Below are 26,417 nucleotides of genomic sequence, written 5' to 3' on the forward strand. Positions count from 1 at the left end.
TCTGACATCGCTGCTACAAACTCGGGTCTACAACTCGGGTTTTCAATTGAATTTTTGAATAATTGCATTTTTTATTTCAATAACGCATGAGTAAATAGGGATATGAACGCAGATTTAATATAGGCCCATAGAATTACGGGGACCGGCAAGGATTTGGAAAGTCTGAATGCAAGTGCTGCTTACACCTAACAAGTGCTGAAATGGGACATAACCAGAGGTAGAAAGGTCTCGGAAGCACTTGGGAAGAGGCTTCCCAAGACCTATCCAGTTCTGAACGGAGAGACCTAAGTAGAATTTGTCAGGTCCAATTATTCGACTCGGGTTGTTTTCTCCACAACGGTTGGTCATCAGACGGGTGGTTAATTTTCACGGAACAAATCGTGGAATTTACGTGGCGATTCGTACAATTTCAGTTCCGATTCACACTTTTTATTGAATTTTACTTCGCTCGTGGATTATGTTTCAAAATGTAATTTTTTTTTTTTTTTGGTAATTTTTATTGAATTTTTCTTTCCGCGCGGAGAGTACAGTAGTGATGTTGAGGAGAGCGACATAGAATTCGATTTAAGGGGAAAAAATGATCACGGAGTAAAAAAGTTTCTTCGTTTCAGCAAACTATTGAAAATTTTCTACTGAAATTTCCGGTGTCTTGGCAATTTCGAGCAGGTAACATTTCCACTGAAATTTCAAGGAATTTCATCGCCCAAAATTCATAATTTCATGGAGAAATCGGAGGACAGAATTCCACGAGTTTTAACGGATTTCGTTGACAATTTCCTCAATTCTTATTTCTACCAATTAGAAGGTAGTATTTGTGATCAGGTGATACCTTCACATCAGTTTTATTTTGATAATTCACCGGACTACGGGTAAATTATCAAACTGATAATTCCCCCGTGGCCTATCAATTGTTTTCCCTTCTTTCAACCGATATAAATTCTTCACATTCTGGTGAAAAGTGTCACGTAATCCCGACTACCGCACTCTATTCTGCTAAAATCAGAATTGAGGAAATTGTCATCCGAGTACGAAGCTTCCCTACAAAAAACGAGTGTATCGAGTTTTGCTGAAAAATCCCTCGTGCTGCACAGTCACTGTTAGAAAATTACTTACTGTTTGCAGAAAAATGAAATTTCATGGACAATTGACTACTGATTTTCAGAACAGTGACACTGAATGCGATTTCGGGGAAAAAATCATAAAATTTCTGGTTTCAATCAAAATTCAGTAAAATTCCAGAATTTTAAACAGCATGAAGACAAGAATTCCGTAATTTATTTGAATTTCCAATCTAATATGAATATTCAGTACCAAATTACATTAAACTTTCAATGAAATCTGACATTTCATGATTTTATTGCCCCTAATTCACTGTCAGTATCACTGTCTTGAAAATTCAAGAATATATTTACCAGAATTTTCTGGTTTTCTACTCATTTTCAGGGAAAATGAAACTGAAATTTACAGTTCTCTCTGATTTCTCCGTGAAATTCTTAATTTTCAATGACGAAATTCCTTGAAATTTCAATGGTAATTAAATTCGATGAACATTTCCGAAAAGTGTACCGGAAATGTCAGACAAAAATTTTCAACAGGGTAAGAATCACTAAGGTTGACGATGGAAACAGGCTTGTATGAACCCTGAGCTCAGTAGCTCAAGCCTTAACCAGCCCTGTTCTCAAATTGAGACTTTCAAAACTCGCAACTTACCACTTTTCGGCATCAAATTAAGACTTTTGAAAATCTAATTGCAAGACCTTTACAATCTCAAAATAAGGTATCATTTTTTTGTGTTTCTCTCAGTACACTCTAAAAACTATCGGTACCTATACTTTTGAGTGTGTTTACTCCCCAGTGCTTGAAAGTTTTCCGAAAGCCCTCCATAAAATTTCTAACCACCGTATCCTTGCCCCCTCACGCGAGATGAAAAAAAAGCCACGAAGGTGAAGCCAGCGGCATAAACCACAACAGCAGCAGGTTGATTGATCGCGCCGTCGGAGACTCCAGCCAACCTGGCGCCGACCCACAGGGGCTCTCACTCCTGATACCTTTTTCCACCCTATCCCCGACAACACTCTCAACTTGCACCATCACCGTACGTGGCCAGCCAGCGCAATTGGTCTCGTCTGTACATTGCACCAGCCATAGCTCTATGTTCCGACAATTACGATGCAATTACGATAAGACTGAAGCGTCGTTTCGCCTCAATTCACCGGTATATAATACACAAGCGATCACTCATCAAAGGCCGATCTCCCTGCGTCGATGGGGGAGGCTAATAAAAATGAAGAATGGGCCAATGTATCTTATCGATATATTCCAGAATATACTTCAAATGTATATCGATTCGATCGACGCGTGGGGAATTTAAATGCCAGAGTTGCCGGAAAGATCGATAAAAAAACGTGCTACATGAAATATTTAACAGTAAACTCACTTGCACGAGGAAAACCACTGCAAACACGTAATCTGATATTCATTCGCGATAAGTATTGCCTCCACCGATAGCAACAATTTGCGTTCATTTCCTTCATAAAAATACTTTGTGATGAATATATTTCACTTGCAGATTTTGATACCCCCGAAATACTTGACTCTGAAAAGGCCTTTTGCCTTCACGGAAAGAATATAAGATCATTTTTTACTGTACACTAATAGAATGATTCATTTATTCCAAACGAGATTCGTTAACTATTAACGAATGAACATTTGGTGGGACCGAATAGACCAAAATCCATTCGTTAATAATAACTAATCCGTTCTATCAGTGTAGGAAGATGGTCATTCTTAATGTGAGAAATAGAATGCAGGGCTATACCCGCGACACGCGACAATTTACTATTCAACATAGGAATTTTGAGAACAAATGAAAAACTACGACGTGTTGGATGAACGATGCGGCTGATAAAATTAAGATATTTAAGGCAGGGTGGCCATGCAGGATGTGAGACGAGGGGAATCTATTGTTCTCTCGCAGAAAACCAATCGCTGAGCAAAAAAACGATATTTCAATTACAAATTTTCAATCTATTTCGAACATTTTTGTGTTCGAAATATTTTTTTCATAACTTTTCTATTTTTCCCTACATATTTCAAGTCTTTTTTTATTTTTCTAGCTTGTTTTTTGGATAATTGGAAAATAATTAATATGGATCGAAAAAGTGACAGCGTTGTGCCGTTCGAGGTACAAGTTGGCAGCACTGATTCACTCAGCTGTTATGTTCCTTCCCATAGCGAAATGTATCATCACAACTCCATTCGTATTTGCCGCGCTTACCCCTCCACGATTTCTAACCTCGACGTTGTCGCTGTTCCAAGTTGCGCACGCAGAATTCCTATTTTTCATGAGTTTTTTAATTGTCTCTTCTAAACAATTCTCCTGGGCCACTTGGATTATTTTTTTTTATGTTCCTCCATGAAAGCTCCACCCAAGTACGAAATTTGAGGAAAAAGGCAACTTTTTTGTGGCGGTTAGGTGATGGTAGCGAAATACAGACTCGTGGTTGAAATAAAGAAAGGCGTTCGTACAAGATGACATGAATTTCCCATTTTCCCTGAATTTTCCTGATTTTTATGAATTTTCACAGAATAATTGAGCTGAAAAATCAATTATTCCATGATTTTCAAATCATTCGAACAGAAAATCGATGGAATATTTTTCTTTTTTCGATGACAAGATTTCCTGAAATTTCGGTGGAAATTGAATACGATAAAAGTTTCCGGGATTTGATCCGGAAAATTCAAACGAGAATTCTTCCATCCAAATTTCAGCCAATAGAATTCCACTATTCGACTGTTATGTTATATAGTCAACACGGTATTCAACTGGTAATTTTTAATGTTGATATATATATATGAAAAACAGAAGAGTTCCTAGTCGATCGAGCCCTTTATCAAAACTGACCGATGGATTTTGTCTCATAGTGCAATTCTCTTGGCAAAATTTGGATGGAAAAATTCTCTTCCGAATACCACTCGAGCTTCAAAATTAATCAGGTATTTTCCTCAAGGTTCCCCGCATACCAACAAACTTATCGGGAAATCCCTGATAATTTTGAAGCTCTTGTGATATTACATAGGAAAATTTTTAACAGTGTATATTCATTCTGAAAAAGTGAAGGGAAAAGACAAATTTTCAAGAATTTCCAGTATGGTCCTCGATTACTGTTCCCGCTGTAATTTCTAATTTCATATTCTCTTCATGTTCGATGGCAGCGACAGTAATTGAAGCAACTCTCGCGACCTCTTGAAAAGCCCCCAGAAGAGTGCCTGCACGAAGTGCATAACGCGCGCAAATAAAACTCAACGCACTCCTCTGTGTACAAAACAGTTGCGAGTTTTTCTTGGTCGTGAATTTTTTCGTAAACTATGGGTGAAGTGGTAACAGCATAAACCCTTGAGCGTTGTGTGCAGCCAAACAGTTGGAGAGTGAGCAAGTTACCAACAAGAGTTTCATACGGGAAAAAGCTTGCAGGTACAGAAGTGAGAAGGAAACTGTGAAGAGGTGGAGAAGTATAGAAAAAAAATTTGAGTGGAAGAAGAAAATTCGGACTGGTTTGAGGGGAGGATGAGGAGTATGACACGAGAACGAGAGGCCAGACCACTTCGTCACGCCTGAGAGAAGTCCAGAAAGAGCTTTAGGAGGACTGGGTTTAATTTACACGAGTGCTCGTTCTCAAATGCATATCCAAGGTTGGTTCATCTGGGAATGTAACGACCTGAGACATCGACACACTTTCAGTGTTAACCCCCAAAAAAAACAAATTTCAATTTGATACTTGTGTTTTGCTCTCGCATGGAAGCTTTGTAATCGTTGATTTCGACGATCTTCTAATTTTGCCTGCAAATGACGTAGTGTCATGAAACACGCAGATATGATGTTTGTAGAAAACTAAATCTTTCCGCGCGCTTATCTATTCGTTATGAAAAAGACATCGAATTTATTACACTTCATTTGCAGATGTTTTATAAATATTGATAATGACTTGAAGAGAATTAAGAGAATGAAGAGTGAAACATGAATGAATAATTTTTAATCTTCGATTGATTCTTTTTTTTTTAGTTTTTAAAATAATCTGATTACAATCTGTAATTGTTGAAAAATAAGGAGAGGTTTATGAGTTGATTTCCTAGAAAACTGAAAAAATTTCTTGAATTCTTCAGAAAATTTCACACTTTTCCAGATAACCGTAGATCTTCAAAGATTTTTCTCGAATTACTTGGAAAACCGAAGAACTTGCATGAATTTTGTAGAGTTTAGAATTTATGTATGAAAATCTGAGAAGCAAGAATTGATCATTTTTGCGTATGATAAATATGAAAAAATTAAAATTTGGGAAGTGCAGAATAATTTTCGAGTTAGAAAAAATTTTAAATACTCTGTTTTTTTTTCTCATGATCAACAATTAGGCAATTTGGATGTTTTGATATAAAGATCAACTTCACACATGAAAAAATGAAAAATATGAAAAATATGACGCAGAAAATTTTTTCGGCATTTGAAGAATTTAAAAATACCGGGGATTTTTTTCAGCGACTACTTCACGTGACTCATTGACAAATCCGAATTACGGATTAACGGTCAGGCAGTTTCGAGATATTTCGAAATAAAAAAACTTCACGTTTCTTTCATCTTCAGTGAATAGGATCATTATTCTTTCACTAGTTCTTTTGTATTTATTCTGTTAGTTTCCCATCGTTCCTATTTATTCCAATGAATAATTGTTTAACACTCCTGCGCGTTTCAATATTCTTGATTTCTCACTAAATTCGAAATTTTGCATAATTTGGTACTCAATACAATATTTGTTTTAATTAAAAATTCAAGTACACTGGAAAATTCTCGACTGCCAGGGGCTCAAGAATTGGGAATTTCTAGCACCCAGTCATGCTGGCAAATGGATCTGTCTCGGATAACTCAGTAGCGAAACAGTAAACCGTTTTACTGTTTCGCTACTGAAATATTACAAATGGTTGAATTGTAATTGCACTTCACTCGGCTCATTCCGGCCATCTCAACGCACCCATCTTAGGAGCAACGATAATGACTGCGGGTGTAGAATAAACGACATCAGCGACACTTTTTACCCAAGGCGTTCCTCCCCTATTTTACGTTCAACGAGCATAAAGCAACAGTGGCAAACGGCAGAGCTTCAGAAAGGAAGAGCTTTCCAGCTGGTGTTTTACGCCAGCGTTTTATTAATACTGCCGAGTAATGAAGTCAGTACATGGCGATAAAGTACAGTACTATATAAATGAACGACATGGAGGCACCCGCGGACAAGGACATCGCCAGATAGTGTCCTTTATGTATTCTATCTTGTATGCTTTATGTGTGGCTGTGCCACTTTGTTTTTCCATGCGCCCGATCGATCTCAAGAACAAAGTCCCATTTCTGGAATATATCAACAATGTGCTGAAAGTTCCGCTTTCCGAACACGATTTTGAGGATAAGAAAATTATTTTCGCTCCGACGGGCGTAAAGTAACATTTCCCTATTGCTTCGCGCGAGAAATCGCGAATTTCACACTTCGCGAGAAATCGCGAAATTTCCACTTCGCGTTAAATTGTGAAATTTCCACTTCGCGTTAAATCGCGAAGTTGACACTTCGCATTAAATCGCCAAGTTGACACTTCGTGTTAAATCGCGAAATTGACACTTCGCGTTTAATCGCGAAGATGACACTTCATGTGAAATCATGAAATTGACACTTCGCATTAAATCGCGAAGTTGACACTCCGTGTTGAATCTCGCCGGTTACACTTCGCGTTTAATCCCGAAGTTGACACTTCGTGTTAAATCTCGCCGTTTACACTTCGCGTTAAATCCCGAAGTTGACACTTCGTGTTAAATCTCGCCCTTTACACTTCGCGTTAAATTGCAAAATTGACACTTCACGTTATACCCAGAAGTTCACACTTAACGTTAAATCGCGAAAAACACACTTCACATCAAATCACGAAGTTCACAGTTCATGTTAAATCGCCAAGTTCATACTTCGCGTTAAAACGCGAAGTTTACACTTCGCGTTAAATCGCAAAGTTCACACTTCGCGTTAAATCGCAAAGTTCACACTTCGCATTAAATCGCGATGCTAACTGCAGTTAGCACTCCTAGAAACGTTAAAACGCAACCTAAAGTAATTTCTCTTTATCATGTCCACGGCTGCTAATCGCCATCTATCGGCGACAAAACACAACGATAGGTGACAATTAGCGGGATTCAGTGATGAAAAATCATTCATCTCTCTATATTATAAAAATTCCAATCGACTTCTGATGATAAAAATTTGGTACTCGAAATTAAGACTCCACAATTCAGGGTCACAAGGATCAAAATAAAGGTCATGAGAATCAAAATAATAGTCATGAGGGTCAGAATAAGGGTCATAAGGGGCAAATTAAGAGTCACAAGTTTCAGATTGATGTTATATGGGTCAGATTAAGGTTCACAGGGATGAGATTAAGAGTCGTGATTGTCAGATTGAGGTTATATGCGTTGAATTAAAGGTCACGAGCGGTATAATGAGGGTCACGAAGGTCAGATTTAGGGTCACAAGGGTTAGAATAGGGATGATGAGCGGAGCGAGGACGGGGCTTAGCTCCCTAGTTCTAATATAAAAATTTAACAGCTGATAAATTAAAGCATGTGATTTCCATCGGTCGAATTGCTTTTTACAATTAGAATGAATATAAATAATTGCCGCTAGTGATTTAAATACATAATTTCTCAGGGTGTACTACTCCCCCTCCCCCTTTCCCCACTCGATGATAAAAAGAACTGAAAGTGGAGCAGGTCTTAAAGCTCTTTTCTGGCCTCAGCCATTCCAGTATCTTTCCAAAGATTAAAAGAGTACGTGCAGGAGGAAGTCTACCGTGTTGAAGAATGAAAAGAGAGGGAGTGATATATCTCCAAGAACAAAGCGGAGGAAAAAAGCTGGGGAAAATAAAAAAGAAAAGGGGCAGGATGGAGATGGTGATACATCCAGTGTTTCAACAAGAACAGAAGATGGTATTCTGTGTGACCCTCCAGAGGTGGGCGTAAAATGCGTGACAATGGATACGAGAGTAGATGGTGACCCACACTGCACAGATAGCAACTGCACTTTGCTCCTTGTCCCACCACCATCCGGTGCTATTCTTTTTTATTTCATAGCCCAGGGAGCATTCAGAGCAACCGGCAGACGAGACTCCAGACAATTTTTTTCTTGAAATCTTTTTTTCATAACTGATGACTTTTCATCCTTCTGCGCTGTGCATCCAATCATTCACGAGTGGTTTAAAACTCCGAAATGGGGGGGAATCGAAATAGTAACTATTTGAGATTATTAAAATTTACTAATCAACTAATCAAGACTTTATTAAAATGAAGCCTACATTAATTATACTATAACACAAGTAGGGGTTCGAGCCTATATCCGACAGACGGCATGTGACCTTTACTTTTTGAGTCATTGGTCTCTCACTTTTTTTGAATTCTACCAATTCCATTGGTAGTGAGCTTCCGAATGGATCCGTAACAATTCCCTATCTTTGTGACAGGCATACAGCCGTAGCCATATGCTAGAGGGCGTCTGCAGAAACCTTTTAAATATTCAACCTTTTAATGAAGAAGATTTAAGCAAAGGTTAAATATCTCCGAAACTGCTCAGCCGGTTGCATTTTTTCTCAAGTTATCGTGCGTACAAAAATAATAAAATTTTAAAAACGAAAAAAACGGGAATATCTTGAAAACTTTGTATGAACGGTTATGTATATTTTGATTGATCCAGATAGTGGCTGCCGAGACGAGTTTTATGAAAAAAAAAATTGAAATCCGTCAAGTAGTTCATGAGATGTTTGAAGAAATATATTTACACAAAAGGTTGCATATCTCAGGAGCCACTCGATCGATTGCGCCCATTCAAAATGCCAATCTTTAGTATTATAAAAACGAGAACGATACCAAATTTCAACTTGCTATCTCCTTTTTTTTCAACTGATATCTTTTTTCACAACTGATGACTTTGCATTCTTCTGCGCTGTGCATCCAATCATTCTCGAATGATTTAAAATCCCGAAATGGAAGAGAATCAAAGTAGCATAAATTTAGGATTACAAAAATAGAATTCGTGCGGAACTGGAGGTAATATTTGGATTCGGAATGATGAGAAATACGATGATTTTCTTTTTTTGGACGATTGGAAATTCATTTGACAAGTGAAGCAATCAACGCCACAATTTTTGAATCGTGTTCCAACGTTTATCGAAAATATTCGGGCGGAAATGGAAATACTGAAACCTGTCGAGATTCCATTTTGGGATAATGTCGGAATAATCAGCACCATCACTATTTCGATATTCGTCCCACTGTCAATGAAATAGGGCTTTCATCGATTCAACGATGCAATTGTGGATTTCAATCCATCGTCGATTATCCGGGCAAAGCTGGGAATCTGAATTTAATCGGGCGAAAAAAGGAAGTCATAAAATATTGACCATTGAAAAGGGTTATTAAAGGGGATCTGGGCTTTTAGTCCGGGATAATTCAATCAGTGAGTGGAATGGGGGGTCATCAATTTTGATGAATCTATGGGAATTGAATTTCGGAATAAAATGCATTGGAAAGATAACAAAATCTGAGGCAAAAAAGATCGATGTTTGGTGCATTTCTTTACATGAAGATAAAAATTCCCATGAAAATACCCTGTTAGAAAAAAGTCGTAATTCCAGAGATAGTTAACGAGTCATTTTCAGGAAAGCGACTGGAAATTGCTACTAATACCCAAAAAATAATACCTTATCCGAAGATTTCAAGAAGGTCTTAAAATAAGATTTTTAATCCCTTACGTACGTAAAAAACGTTTGAATGGAATGAAAATGTGTCTGGAATTCAAACATCTCAATTCATGTTTTTTAATTCAAACAAATTTTCATTTTATTCAGACGTTTTTTCGTGTCTGAAAAATGTCTACAAAAGGTGTGTGAAATTCAGACGTTCGTTTTTGCTGTGAGCTACTCAATAAAATTTCCAGTGCCGGCACTGGTTTTTTTTCCCTGCCAGTCACTCAACGCCCGTTTTTCGGTACTAGTATTAGAATTTTTCTGGAGAATTTCTCTCCGTGTAGTGGGAAACAAAATCCATTAATCTCACAAAAAATAATATTCACGAAATGTTCAAATGCGCAATGAAATAGTTACTTGAAAATTGAAAATTTTCGTGTTAAGGGATTGAATTCAGTAGCGAAGTGGTAAAATGAGATAAGTCAATTTTGACTATTGACCAGTTTTCAATCAATATCTCGGAATCTAAGGGAGATAATAAAATTTTTGTTATAACCGTTTTTGTGAAGCCGATTGAGTGCTACAACAAATGTAATTACGAAAATTTCGCTATCTCCCTTAGATTCGGAAATATTCCTCAAAAACTCAACTGGGAGATGAGTCGACTTATCTCCGTTTAGCACTTCACTACTGACTTAGAGATCGAGAACAATGAGACTCCCCACCCCGTCCCCCCCGATCCCCGGAGAAATACAGACAAAACTCCTTACAGAAGCTCCGGGCTTCTATTTCGAAATAATTCAATCAATGAATGAAATATGTGGTCATCAATTTTGATGAATCAACCAGAGTAGAACTGGAATGAAATCCACCGGGAGAGATAAAAAAATCTGGGAAAAAAAGAACGATTGACGCGCTCGAAGCATTTCCCCCTGTTCAACTTTGGAAACCCCTGTAGGACAGAAAGAGGCACAAGGGGCAGTGGCAAAAGTATATATCTGCGAGAAAAGTCCAGGGGGTTAATTTAACCCGTATCAAAAGGGACCAGAGAAAGGTAAAGGGGGTTTGTTGTGCAACCGGCTCTCAATCACATGTGACCAAGCCCAGAAAAACCGAGGGTTAGTCCCATGGGGTCCAGGAGATCTGTACAGCTACACACACCTATGAACATCCCCCCATTTCCTTCTTTTTCCAGGGTTAAACATGTCTTGACACTAGAGGTGGATCTTCGAGTCGAAAGTTGTTTAAGCCACGTTGACAAATATTTTACCGTTCGATTATTGAACGAGTGTGGGAAATCGACATCCGGTGGGGCAGGAACAGAGAAAGATCATCCGGAGCTATCCCAGGAGGATTTTTAGTTCCCTGTGTTGGTGTCTGCAAGATAAGTGATGTGTACCACTTGCCTTCACACTGGGAGATTTTAAATGTGCAGATAATTTCAGTTTCAAATTCGAGGATATTTTTTTTCGGAAATATTCTTAAAAACTCAACTGGGAGATAAGTCGACGTAAACCGTTTTACCACTTCGCTACTGATTTATTTATCGTAATTGAGATTTGAAAAAAAATACAATAATTGGTGATTAAATTTCTCAATTATTGGTTGATAAAATAATTAGGAATTTGAATATTTCAATTGATGATTGATAAAATAATTCGGAATTTGAAAATTTAAATTGATGGTTATTTTTAGAATGAAAAAATTGGTGAGTAATATTAACAATTGACTTATTCCAACTTTAACTGTAATTCAACATTTCGATTATGCCGATGTCTGCCGGTGTGGGAAATTTTACTAAACGGGAGGGCAGTTTTTGCATCCATAGATGTGTTTTTTTTTACCGACAAAATCGTAAGATGTCCACTAATAATCAGTATTTTTGCACTGAATTACATTTTTTCACATTACTTCACGAATACCATTTGTCCTATCGTAAAAAGGAGAAAGGAAATCGATCTCGAAGTATCTCGAAAATCTCGAATAAGCGTAAGCGTAAGACTGAAACCGAAGCGCCACTACGTGAGGAGATGAGAGGACGCGTGCGCAGCATGCGCGGCCGATCTTGTATAGTAAAATTTGTAACGATTTTCTAGGTAATTTTTATCCAAATTTTCTCTCCGTTGTACCACGCACGAAAAAAGGTAATAGAAAAGCCTATCGAATTCGTTAGAAAATTCTATTAAATTTCTATTAGTTTTTGGCTGATTCTATTGACATGTTCAATAGAAAACATTCAATAGAAAAAGTCAACAGAATTCGATTTTTCTATATAACTTATTCTTTTCATATATTTTCCATAGAATTTGCTGGACTCAAATTTTCTAATTTTTTTTTCATTCTATTTTTCTTTTCTTCTCATCAAGAAAATCAAACGAAAAAATTTAGGAAATTTGAGCCGAGGAAATTCTATAGAAAATATCTCAATAGAATATAATAGTTATACAGAAAAATTGAATTTTATTGACTTTTTCTACTGAATATTTTCTATTGAACATTTCAATAGAATCGGCCAAAAACTAATAGAACAGTTCAATAGAAATTCAATAGAATTTTCTAACGAATTCGATAGGTTTTGCTATTAAATTTTTTCGTCCGTGATATTTGGAAGTAAAAGGCCAGAACAAATGAATATTTATCAGGCGATGAATCAGCGATACTTTTCAGGTTTCAGGTGACACCAAACGTCATGAGGATGACCGCAAGAGAGACATTTCCATGAATCTTCGTTCCTCCACAATGAGGAACGATTCGTCAGACATTTACGAACGCTCTTTTCAATGGCTCTCGTCTCACAAATGACCCATCCATCAAAAGCTCTTATGCAGCTACATCCTTCGTTACCAGTTCAAGTGGTTCGTTATTATTGAAGGAACTTTTTTTAGCGATGCTCAGAATTACTTTCCAGTTGCTTGGACGGAATTATAGTTGTTAACATTGAACTGACTTGGTCGAGAGGTTCGTGTCCAATTATTTGGATCGCAGTTTGCTCAACTGAATATTTCTTCAAGCAATTCTAGACACGAAAAAAAAATGACGGAATATTTCCACGTGCTTTCGTTAATATTACTGTAAGAGTTGAAGATGGGACGGAAAAAAAATTGGGGAAAAATTACTAAGAAAGTCCTGTAATTGTGGAGAAAAATTTCGTTGTAGATTTCTTTTACTTTACAGTGTTGGGAATTTCCGGTGCGCTTGTTGGAAATTTTCATCAAGTTACAAATCCACTGAATCTTCTAAATTTCTATCGAAACTCTATAAGTTCATTGGAGTTCTGTGAACATTCTATTAAATAATTGTATTGGTTTTTTGCGTAATTTCTATTGAAGATTATGCAATTTTACCATATCACATTTTTAAAAAATGATTCTAATCAAAAATTGAAAAATACAATGTTTTTCTTTCATTTCCCTGCACTAATTATTCAAATAATTTTTTGAATCGATATTGTTTTATGATTTGATAAGTGTTGTTGCCGCAGCCTCCACTAACGAAAACGTCATTAGTTACCCTACGTATTTCTCTTTATCAAGTCCATTGTTACTAATCACCACTTAACACAGGACGATAGGTGACAGTTAGTTAATTTCCACCGATTGCAATTCCCTTCACGCAACCGATTTTTCATTGAATTACATTTCTCTGCACGAGTACGTTTTGGACAATAAAATTTGCCACATTTTCTGAATTACTCCATAACTTTTCTCTCCGAATAATAATTGTCTAAATCACAATGCCTCCATTTTCCAACTCCGACCTTTGGAACACAATTCACTTCCGTCGCTAATGCGTTACCTCGAAATTTCAATTCTCATTTAACTTGCCGATACAACTCAATGGAAATCTCGTTGTAGTGTTCCGTCAAATGTGACGGGAAACTTTCTACCAACGGAACTGAATAATTCGTTAACTGTTGCTAGCTGTTCACTCATTCATATCCAACTCCACGAGTCATTTACCTTTAGCGAACATCACTAACCTTAACTGAATTTTTCTCCCAGTGATATTATACATCGATCCCCTGAATCATTGAAGACCACATGCAATTAAAATGGAAGAGGAATAGCATCAATGAAAGATATACATGGAAACACCGGGCGCTGGCAGGGTAAGAGGTCGAATGATCGATTGGTAAGCGGATCTGTGCACGATCACAAAGAGGGCGAACCAAGTGGAGGTGGGAGGGTGGCAGCGTGTATCCAGACTAAACAGGCCATTTGCCGGGTACAATGGAGGCCTGTCAACTAGACGGTTTGACTTAATTATCCTAGAAGTCTGTGCTGCCATCAGGCTCTCGTACACTGATAGAATGATTCATTTATTCCAAACGAGATTCGTTAACTATTAACGAATGGTAGAGTTGAATATGACCAAATGAATATTCGTTAATAGTTAATGAATGGTTCACTTGAATGGCAAAAGTCAAGTCGAACAAGGCTCCTCAAATATACATTCGTTAACTATTAACGAATGAACATTTGGTGGGACCGAATAGACCCTAACCTCCAACCAAAATCCATTCGTTAACAATAACTAATCCGTTCTATCAGTGCACTGGTTTGAATTCTTAAACCTCTGGAGACCCATCGACGCACAAAATCGACGAATCCAAATTGCGCTGGTGAAAAATTTTGGCTCAAATTTCCGATGCACTTTTTGGGAATTTTTATCACATTTTAGTTCCATTGAGATTTTGAGGATTTTTATCGTTGAAAATTCGGAATTTCATGGAAGAGTACTGATAACTGTAAATTTCAGTGGAATTATTCCCTGCAAATTTGTAGAAATCAGGAACATTTCAGTAAATATAATTTTGAAATTTTAATTGATTGGAAAATAATTGTAATTATTTCCCCCTCAAACTGCATTCAATGTCACTATCCTGAAAATTCCTAGTCGACTGTCCATGAAATTTCAATTTTTTTCCAACACTGTTTGAAGGGCATATGAAAGCGGTCATAATTAGAGACGTTAAATGACAAATAAATATCTGAATAATTAGAAGTTCTTTCCCTCGCACTCCCCCACCGAAAAGGAGAATAGTGAGTGAAAAACGAATTGTCAAGACAATCAACGAAACTCAGTCCCCAGTTGGATTTGGTCATTATGCCGTCTTCTCGAGTGTGTAATTGAAGTGGATTAAGTTGATTTAAATTACTTACTGGAGTTGTTGCGCGGGACGCCCTCGGCCTCGCTCGGTTTATCATTCGGAAAACACCTGCACAGGGAGACATAAGGTACCATTAAACATTTAATTAATCACCAGATTCAATGTTTCGCATAAATTAATTTCAACATCAACTTCTCGTCCTCCTCAAGCCATAATTATCAGGGAATTGAATTTGTAAGGAGTTTCACATCCTTTGTCCTATGGAAAACACGTTAATCTTCCGGTAAAAATCGAATTAATATAAATTCCCATATTCCCCTGGTTCCGTGGTCTCTTAACCCGCAATATCCGACGACCGCAATTACGTAACCATCTGGTACACCCTACCAATGTGAACCACCTACTGGGTAACCAAAATGGTTATATAGTCATTCGTTCATTTTAGGGAGGACGGAAAAATGTTCGGCTAGTGGAATCTTCATTTTATCGTTAGGAGATATTAATAGTCCACACGCAATACCCCCTTCCCGTGGGCACTTCTAGTGCGGTAAGGTTTTGAGGTGTTTTCTTATGTTTTCGGGTATGAGAAATCCGAATCCGGTGGTATTTTTTATGTAAGTGCGTGCAATTAATAGTTATAAACAAATTAAGTGGTTTTTTTGATGATTTTTTTTTTATGGAAAAGATTGACAAATAGAAGAAAATGTTCATGACAAAAGTTGTTCCTTTTTGTGTAATAAATAATTATCATTTTTTTAAATCAAAATTCATCAATCCGTTGCTGAAATATGGTCCACCAGGTGGGCGCGGGAGGATGCGCGACGCGCGAAGATGGGTGGGACGCTCGACGTCCTCTGAATGCTCATCAATCCGTCATTTTTCTCAGATAAAACGACCTCTACTCATGTATTGGTACATAGAAAGGAAAACAAAAACACACAAAACACTAATACTCCAAGTATAAGAGATACTTATTTGGATTATTTCTGCGAATTTTCAATTCCAAGAAAATTCGGAGGGGACAGCTGCAAAAATATTCTTGTTTCTTCTTGTTTTAGTCAACTGACGTTTAGAAAATACTCCGATAAATCAGTCTTCCTCCGATCCTCGTAAGAGAATGTTCGTCACATTTAAATACGTGATTTTTTTCAGAGTCTCTTCGGGCCGGAGTATTGAATTCGCTAATTAACTATTGAGTTCTATCAGTCGGTGACAGGAAATTTATAATCATAAGTTATTGACGAGAAATAAATTCTGGATGACATTCATTCTTTGTGCAGTATTCACTTTAAATTCATGGTGTGAGTGTATTAAAAATGTCAGGTGGGCGTTCGTTTGTCATGTTTAGAGGCTCTAGCACGTCATTTCTCGACCCGCTCTTTCGTTTGAGCCCAAAAAAACATTCATATCTTGTCTGACATCTTTGCTACAAACTCGGGTCTTCAACTCGGGTTTTCAATTGAAGGCCCGAGTTGTAGACCCGAGTTTGTAGCAGCGATGTCAGACAAGATATGAATGTTTTTTTGGGCTCAAATGAAAGAGCGGGTCGAGAAATGACGTGCTAGAGCCTCTAAACATGACAAATGTCTCTAAAGATGATATCTGTTTTCAATTGAAAAGCAGAGTTGTGACATCATTGTCTAGGAGGACAATGGGGTCTAGGAGTATGTATAGAACATTGGGGTCTAGGAGTCTCCCCTGGTTCAAAACCATCTTTAGAGGTCCTAGCACGCCATTTCTCGACCCGCTCTTTCGTTTGAGCCCAAAAAAACATTCATATCTTATCTGACATCGCTGCTACAAACTCGGGTCTACAACTCGGGCCTTCAATTGAAACCCCGAGTTGAAGACCCGAGTTTGTAGCAAAGATGTCAGACAAGATTGAACAACAGTGTTAATTGATTCATTTACCCTCGCTTCCGATTGATCATTGAAACGCGATCGTCAGAAATTGATATGTGAATGCGGATGAGTATTTTTTTCGTTTTCAAGTAACAGTGTGGAGTTGTACAGATCGATCATTCGCTCGCTTCACCCTCATTTCATTGAATTTTGACTTCTATGTAGGATTATCTTCTTTGAATTACTCCTTCAATTGTTGCATCCATGACGAAAGCATCAAAATGATGTGAAAATGGGTGCATACGTGACACGGAAGAGGTTCGAGCGGACTGCGCGCGCCGCGCATCCTCCCGCGTTCACCTGGTGGACCACATTTCGGCAACGGATTGATGGATTTTGATTTAAAAAATTGATCATTATTTATTACACAAAAAGGAACAACTTTTGTCATGAACATTTTCTTCTATTTGCCAATGTTTTTCTTTCCTTCAAATCAGTAACACGAATGGGTTGAATTAAAAGAGAATTTCTTGGACCATAACCGTCACGGGAGTTTTATAGACAAGAAGTGTCGCAGAACCGCAATTTGATTAGACTTGCTAATCACCTCAAACCACAAATAACTTTGAATTTTTGTTGTTGCTTCCGAATGAAAAAAATTATAAAATTAAAAAAAAATTAATTGAAATTAAAAAAAAATGATACATTGGGTCCATAAGAGCTATATAATCCCAGATTCAATTTAATAGGCAGGCAAAACAGACCGCCGGGCAAAACGCACCCCTGACGTAAAAGTAATAATGTGTTTTGAAAAAATTCATTCGTTCGATTTGCACACCCCGTTCACATTGAGGTATTATAAAGAACGAATTTGGGGAAAAGCGTATGGGTCAAATTGTGAAAGTACAGAGCTCTCTGTGTTTTGAACTGCAAAGCTTTTTTTGTCATTCCGGCCGTGAGGCAGCGCTTCTGCCTACGGCCGTCATAACAAAAAATACTGTTCGTCATACGGCCAAAAAAAACTTTTCTAGCTCATATGATTGCAGCCCTCGCCTTCGGCTCGGGCTGCAAACTCATATTCGCCAGAAAAGTTTCTTTCGGCCTAGTGACGAAATATACTATTTTCAAAAATTATGAAAAAAGGTGTGCAATAACAATTATGAGCTAGCTGTTTGAAATTCGACTCATACACAGCTAATTTCGTTTTTTAAAAATATAATTAATTGTATCATCCAGGTAAAATAGCCGGAAAAATATTTCTGAGAGAATCAAGAATATATTTGAAATATTTTGAAGATCATTTTTCTACTTTACATAAATGCTGTAATTTTTTGAGTAACAAAATTAGCTGTGTAGGGATCGAATTTCAAAAAACTCACTCGTAATTGTTATTATATACTTCTTTTAAAAAAATTTTCAAAAAAACCTGTGTAGCTCAAAAATTGCAGGCCCTCTACAATTTTTTTTCCACAGATATAATCGATTTTTTACATATATAATCGATCTTCAATGCTTGATAAATTTAATTCCAATGGACCGGGAATTTGAAAACTCAGAGTAGTCTCCCCGTGAGTTCGAAGAAAATGTTTATTTACTTCAAATAACGAAATTTTCTCAATAAGAGAAAAATCTTCATTTCGTATTAATAAATAATTTCTTTTGATCAAATAAAGATATGTTAATAATAAAAAATCGTTTATTTAATATAAATAGTACTTCAAATAAAGAAAACAAATTAATTTGAATAAATCATTTTCTTGGATGAATCAAATTTTTCAGTGAAACAACAAATTTCGTTTTTTTTCAATATTAAGTATTCTAGTTCTTCTGAAGTATTATCGTAACTGCGGAATAACCATTATAAATAGATCCTAGGAACGATACTGATGTGAGAAGAAATTATTTGGGATGAGTTGTGGGGGATGAATGCCCCTAGAACCCCCTATCCTACACGAAAAGAAAACGTTTTTCCACCACAATATGAAGCCCTCATTATTCCAGAAGAATGCAACCCCAATTCGATCCAAGATGATTGATTATGTATTCTCCTCTTTATCAGAGCAGGATTCCCCGAGAATATACTGCTCCTTCTGAACAACTCATCGGCCTTCCGCGAATGTATCATTAAATAGACATTAAGAAACGAATCTCAATATCAAACGCAAGCAGAGAGCGCGGAAAATATAGAGGCAATAGTGGTATGCATATATTCGAGTTTATGGGGAGACTTTCCATGCCAGTGGCCTCTGCATCTTTCTCTGATTTCCCGAGGGAAGTTTCGTTTGCCTCTACGCGTGTATGAGTCCAGGGCGATGCTGGAGAGTGCCGTTTTACCCTCGCACACACACGAGAGAGCAAGAGAGAAGGGACGTGTAATGAAAAAGAAAAGTACTGGCGGAAGAAAAGGCAGTTGGAGTAGAATGATATTGGCGTGTCCACGAGCATGGTGTAGCTGGTACTGGGGCCGGAGTGAGGCATGATTTATTTTATCGCTTTTCCAGAGCCAGCATAATTCCACCATCCGCAGAGAGTTATATTTCCAGTCTCCTTCGGGGTAACTCCACGTAGAACCGACAGTCGAACAGCTACACTTCTGCGTCATCCTGTCCCAAAGCTCTACCATTCTGGGTTTTTTTCCACTTTTTTTCTATTGGCAAATCGAGAATCTGACGCCAGATCAACAGGTTCACGGGGACCATATGGGGACCCTCGACTCCTGTCGCTCAGAAATCTCTACATTTACTCGGGGAGGGAAAAAAGTGGAAAATACCCTAATAATTTTGAGACCTCATACTTAGGTATTTTTCTCCCAAATACTTATTTGGGAGGTTATTTTTCCCAATCGGATTGCGACCAATCAGAGCGCAGTATTTGAGGCTACCCGACAGTTTTATTTCGGATATTTCCTCCTAACTTTTGAATATTTCGCAGTGGTTCTTCATTTTTTTTACCTGAATATTTTGCAGTAGCTCTTCATTTTTTCGGCTCATTTCAGATAGAATCTTATATTTGACAGGCTATGGAAATCGAGCTATTCTATTAACATAATTTGTACAAATCTTCTCCAATTCACATCCTGATGTTGTCCACTGCACTCTACTTGGCCAAAATCCGATTGGGAAAAATAATCCGACTGCCTCAACTATTTTCTTATTGTAAATCGAACCTCAGATTTTTCTCTCAGTGTAACATGATGAGCTATGACATCTGAAATGAACCAATTTTACAGTTTAAGCGCAGTAACTTCACGTGTTTTCGTTCCGTACGAAGGATTCTTTTTAACAGAAAGTAGTTTTCCAGTGGTTATGTATAAAATAGAATTATTTTTTGATGCGTGGTCAATCTAGAAAGCTTATGACTGAAATTGGCTACGACTTCGATATGTATGAACAAGCAACAGGAAAGATTCAAGAGTGGATCAGTGATGATCAGACGGATTGACTATGCAAATATTGAGCGACGTGACTCGCGTCACCGTGTTTCCATATATCGTTTCTATTTTGTTCGGATACACGTTCGATTTCACCTAATCAGAAACTCATTCCGCACCTAGTGGCAAGGATTCTGCCTGCATACATTTCGACATTATATTCTCGAATGGGGGATGGGTTTTTCAATTCGAGGATGATTATTTCGTATCAGCCCGGGTTGACCAAGCGCTCTCAAGTGCAGTATAAGGGTCAGACACTGAGTGTGAGAATATAAGGGTCAAAAAGTGAAGGTTAAACAATGAGGGTCGGAATATTAGAGTCAAAAACTCTGGGCCTGGATGTAAAGGTGAAGGAATGAGGGTCAGAAAAGTTAGGGTTAAAAAAAGAGGGTCTGAATATTGGGATCAAAAAACCGACGGCGGTGGCTGTGTGGTTAGAGTGTGGATTGGCATGCGGGAGACCCGGGTTCGATTCCCGGCGGGGGGGGCCAAAATTTGTGACACTCTAAATCTCACGGTTTCATTGTCGAGCGGGAGTTTCACAAGAGACGACTGTACCTGGGCAGGTTTTTCCCTCAAATGAGGTTTTCCCTTGTCCTTCGGCGAAAGCGGTACAGGGGGTTGGGGGATGGGAAGGGAATAGATCGTAAAGACCCGAAAGGGTATACGAGAAGAAATTTTTTTATTGGGATAAAAAAATTAAGGTCAGAATATAAAAGTATAAGGGCTCAAAACGGTAATCAAGCATAATCAGGGATGGCCAATAATATTAGATTTTGATAATATTAAGAAGGATTATCTCCTTATATTGTTCAAAGTTTACTTATATTTCACAAATTTAAAATATTATAAAATTTAATAACTAAATTTTTCGATTGATGGTGGATAAAATATTTAATAATATTGAAATGTAATTTTTAGTTAACAAACTAATTCTAAGGTTACGTACTTGATTTTCTATTATCCAAATAATCTTCAATCTTCCCACCTAAATTATTGGTTAATAGAATATTTTTAAATTTGAATTTACAAATTGATGGTTAATTTAATATTCAAAATTTTAAGATTTATGTTAAAATTGATAACTTCAGAATTTAACGGCAATTATGATTGATGAATATGCCTATCACTGAGCATAATATATGACTTATAATATATTTGGACCCTCATTGCCTGACACCCACTTTTTTTACTTTTATATTCTGACCTTAATGTTTTGACCCCAATTTTCTGATCCTTATTTTTTAACCTCCACTGTTTGACCCTTATATTCTGACACTTAGTGCCTGACCCTTATATTACAGTTAAGAGTGCTTGCTACAACCCGGCCTGATACAAAAGAATCATCTTCGAATTGAAATACCCATCCCCCCGATTGAGTATAAAATATCGTTGAATCACGTATATTTTACTCAATTCAGGTATATTTATTTTTCCGTGTACACTGTTAGAAAATCACTCTTGAAATTTCAAGTGAAAACGCTTGAAATTTTTAACAACGACAAAGTTACAGGAAATTTCTGTAGAATTCTTCATTGACGAATCAGTTAATTTCGTAAATATTCAAGTAATTCTCGATTTTCAGGTCCATACGGTACTGACAAACTTTCAAAATTTTGAAAATTCAGGCAATAACTTCTCTAAATTTTCAATCTATTGAAAAGTGAATTGTATGTGATGTTCAATTTTCACAATGAATTTGAAAATGAATGCTTTCATTGAAAAATCAATGATTCTTTAACATGAAAAAAACATTTTCTTGAATTTTCAAGATGAATGAGAAATTTAGTGAACGTTTTCATTTAAAATTGAATTCAAACTCACAACATTGAAAATTCAGATGACATTGTGACTGAAATTTCAAGAAATTTCTAACCGTATCAAAAAATCTTAGCCGCGAGTAATAAATGGCGTAATTCAATTCAAATTGCGAACAAATGAATATTCAACAAAAAATTGAAATATTTTAAAAATAATAGAATGAAACAACAATGATAATAACGAACATAATAAATAGATGAAAATAAATGAAAGAAAATAAATCAATCATTTAGTGGCGCTTTATAAGGATAATTGGACAAATGAAGAGATGAGAATTTCCACAGATATTCACAGAGAAGAGTATTCTCAGTTACAGAATAAATACTCATACTCTCCAATAACAAGAAAACTTCATGATGGTCTCGAAAACTTCGAATGAAACTTTAAGGGATGGAGTTATTGCCCATAATTCGTGAACTAGATTGGAATATCTAATGCTTCAACAAATAAGTGGGATGATTCCATTTAACGGCATTTAACGTCTCTCAACAAACTTCAATTACTTGAAAACCATTTAGTCTAAGAGCTGGTGACGGTTTTGCTGACGGGATTGGAACACGGATGAGGAAAATTTCAGAGACCTATATGTATCACAGATTTTCCTCGCCTATCATCCAACCAAAATAGGAACAGGATTTTTTGGTGCCTCATGACATCAATAACAAAACTTGAATCTCTTTCGAAAAAAAAAAAACATTTTCATTGTGGCGGTTAGGCGTATGTCGTAGAATAATAACTCGTGGTTTAGCAGAATCAGGGATCACCATCAATATTAAATTTCTGTAATATTGCAAGAATTTGACCCTTACATTCATGAAGGTTTAAAATAGGTTAATTCAATTTTTCAAATAATATAATATTTATAATCTGATTTTTTACGAATAATGATGTATTTAACCCTAGACTGGTCACCATGCGAGGGAATTGCCGCAACACGTCGCTTTATTCACCTTGCCATCGCCTGGTTGACCGGAAAAATTTGAGAAAAATTGAATTCGTCAATTGAAGTATCGGGAAAATTCTAGTATTTTTTTTTCAATATTGTATCCTTAATTCTGGGAGAAAAAAAATTATTTCCAACAGGTGAACAATTTTTTCCCGTGTTAAATGAAATTGCCTGTTGCGCGACGTTGCTGGGAACTCGTTAAACGCGCCCAGGAAGTGTAGAGTGGATTCGGCAACGCTGGAGCCTAAATAACACGGCGGCACTCTCCCGCGAAGATGACTAAAGTCGCATTTTCCCGTCAGGTGACCAGACTAGGGTTAAAATTTGTTAATCTGGAGCTGTAAATTACTACTAAGTGAATAATTCAAATTTTTTGAAAAGGGATTTTCGATTACAAAAATAATTATCAGTGTTCCTACCTCAATTATTGATTGATAAAATAGTTGAAAATTGGAATATTTGAATTGATGATACTTAAGTACACAAATAATTGCAAGAGTGATGTTATCTAATTGAGGGCCACAATATTTAATCGTAATAAAATATTACACATTTGGCTATCCCTGAGCAGAATAAAGGTGTTGCATTTAGCACGCTAGATGTGTTTACATCGAGTTTGAGAATCGGACTGAGATATTTGGTCGGGAGCGTGTGGATTTAAATACCTTTTGTTATGGAAGGTTCGAGAATTGTCGAGAAATTTCGTGAGGGACAAGGATAGAATAATGTTTGTCTCGAATATGACGACATAGAGTATTCGAGACGCGTTATATTAATTTTGAAATAATAATTCATTTGTGGCTCGCGCCACAAATATTCTGCGTATTTGTTTCATATTTTACTGAAAATAATAATAATTATTTCAAATAATCGATTTTTTTGTTTCCATATTATTCTATATACTATATCTTTTTTTATATACTATACTTTCTATACAATCGCACAATTGGGAGAGCAATCCCGGGGAAAATAGACCATGGAAAAAATAGACCAAGAAAAATTTGTAAGTTGGGTGGGTTTTCGCAAGTTTTGGGTGTATGGGGTATTTTTTCCTGGTCTATTGTTCCACCTACCAAAACTTTCTGGTTATTCATATTGAGAATAATCCCAGTGGCTGCAGTGGAGCTTCCACGAAGCTTCCATTATCGCCGAGAGGTCGATAACACCGTATTCACTGAAGTCGAGTCCTACGAAACACAAAACAGGTGGTAATTATTGAACACAGAACGTCTCATACCAGAAATAATTCAAAATTATAACTCGCCTCATAATACTTTCTTTCAATTTAATCCTCGGAATCAATAGGAGACACTGCATCAACAAGTATTAATGTTCATCAGTTACTGAATAAATACTCGTTCACCCCAATAACAAGAAAACTTCATGATGATCTCGAAAGTTTCGAATGAACCTTTGAGGGATGAAGATATTACCCATGATTCATGAACTAATTTTAAATATCGAATACTTCAACAAATAATTGGGACAATTTCCCCTAAAGTCTCTCAAAATACTTCAATTATTCGAGACCCATTCAATCACTGATTTTTTTACCTATCCCCCAACTAAAATACAGTAAACTCTACGAATGAACGAACTCAACAATGAAGTTATGAACTCAAACCACTGCAGTGAAGCGTCCACTATCGCCGAGGGGTCGATAACACCGTATGTACTGAAGTCGAGTCCTACGAAACACAAAACAGGTGGTAATTATTGAGCACAGAACGTCTCATACCAGAAATAATTCAAAATTATAACTCGCCTCATAATACTTTCTTTCAATTTAATCCTCGGAATTGATAGGAGACACTGCATCAACAAGTATTAATGTTCCTCAGTTACAGAATAAATACTCGTTCACCCCAATAACAAGTAAACTTCATGATGATCTCGAAAGTTTCGAATGAAACTTTGAGGGATGAAGATATTACCCATGATTCATGAACTAATTTTAAATATCGAATACTTCAACAAATAATTGGGACAATTTCCCCTAAAGTCTCTCAAAATACTTCAATTATTCGAGACCCATTCAATCACTGATTTTTTTTACGCTATCCCCCAACCAAAATACAATGAATTCTATGAATGAACGAACTGCAGTGAAGCTTCCACGAAGCCTCCATTATCGCCGAGAGGTCGATAACACGAAATTATTGAGTGCAGAACGTCTCATACCAGATATAATTCATAATTATAACTCGTCTCATAATACTTTCTTTCAATTTAATCCTCGAAATCGATATGAGACACTGCATCAACAAGTATTAATGTTCCTCAGTTACAGAATAAAACTCATTCACTCCAATAACAAGAAAATTTCACGATGGTCTCGAAAGTTTCGAATGACAATTCAAGGGAAGGAGATATTACCCATAAACTCATAACAGAATAAATTCACAAAATAATTTTATATGTTCAATACATCAACAAATAATTGACATGGTTTCCCCTAACATCTCTCAAACAACTTCAATTACTCAAAACCCATTACATCAAAGATTCTTCTTACCTATCCTTCAATTAAAATGCAACAAACTCCACGAATGGACAAACTTAACAACCAAGTTATGAACTCAAACTACTGCAGTGAAGCTTCCACGAAGCTTCCATTATCGCCGCGAGGTCGATAACACCGTATGCACTGAAGTCGAGTCCTACGGAGTACAAAACAGGTGGAAATTGTTGAGTGCAGAACCTCCCATACCAAATATAATTCATAATTATAACTGGTCTCATAATATTTTCCATCCCTTTAATCCTCGGAATCGAGACACTGTTAGAAAAAAAAAAAAAATTCACGGACAGTTGACTACCAATTTTCAGGACAGTAACGCTGAATGCGATTTTAGGGGAAAAAAATTATGAAATTTCAGGTTTCACCGAAAATTCAGTAAAATTTCAGAATTTTAAGCAGCATAAAGAAGAGAATTCCTTAATTTATTCAATGTCAATTACATTGACTTTTCAGTGAAATCTGAAATTTCAGGATTTTTTCCCCGTAAAACGCATTCAGTGTTAAATAGGGTAAACTGCCCAGTAGATGGACGCCCAAGAAAACCGCCCAATAGATGAACATTAGTTTTTTAGCAATTGAAAAAAAAATTGATCGAAAAAAAATCGCCACTCGGGGGTTAACAATCACAACAGTTAGTGAAAAATCAAAGCAACAATTCACATATTCAGTATTTTTTTGGGTAATTTCCTATTCAAAAGTAGCTCGTCCATCTATACGGCAGTGTCCATCTACTGGGTAGCTTACCCTACTCACTCACTCCAATAACAAGAAAACTTCATGACAATCTCAAAAATTTGGTACGAAACTTCATGGCATGAACACCCATCCATTACGATAATTTCTTAGGATATACTGCGATGATGATCAAGACTTTAAATGGTTAGACCGCACCATTCTGCCCGCCCGAGTTTTGAATTCGGAACCTTTCGCATGTGAGGCAACGAAATTACCCACTGCGCCAAGCCACCGGGTACTTCAATAAATA

General features: G+C 36.8%; 1 protein-coding gene across 2 annotated transcripts in view; it reads right to left on the minus strand.

The window, feature by feature from the left end:
* Positions 1 to 14,952, minus strand: part of LOC107035717 (protein Fe65 homolog) — a 168,710-nt gene extending 153,758 nt beyond the window's left edge. For both annotated transcript variants that reach the window (XM_015253274.1, XM_015253275.1), the window contains exon 1: positions 14,925 to 14,952. The gene's annotated coding sequence lies outside the window, so the exon portion shown is untranslated. The remainder of the gene's footprint in view (positions 1 to 14,924) is intronic.
* Between the last annotated feature and the right edge of the window lie 11,465 nt (positions 14,953 to 26,417).

This window comes from Diachasma alloeum, unplaced genomic scaffold (genome assembly GCF_001412515.2).
Source record: "Diachasma alloeum isolate Michigan unplaced genomic scaffold, Dall2.0 Dall_scaffold_00200, whole genome shotgun sequence".
NCBI lineage: Eukaryota > Metazoa > Arthropoda > Insecta > Hymenoptera > Braconidae > Diachasma > Diachasma alloeum.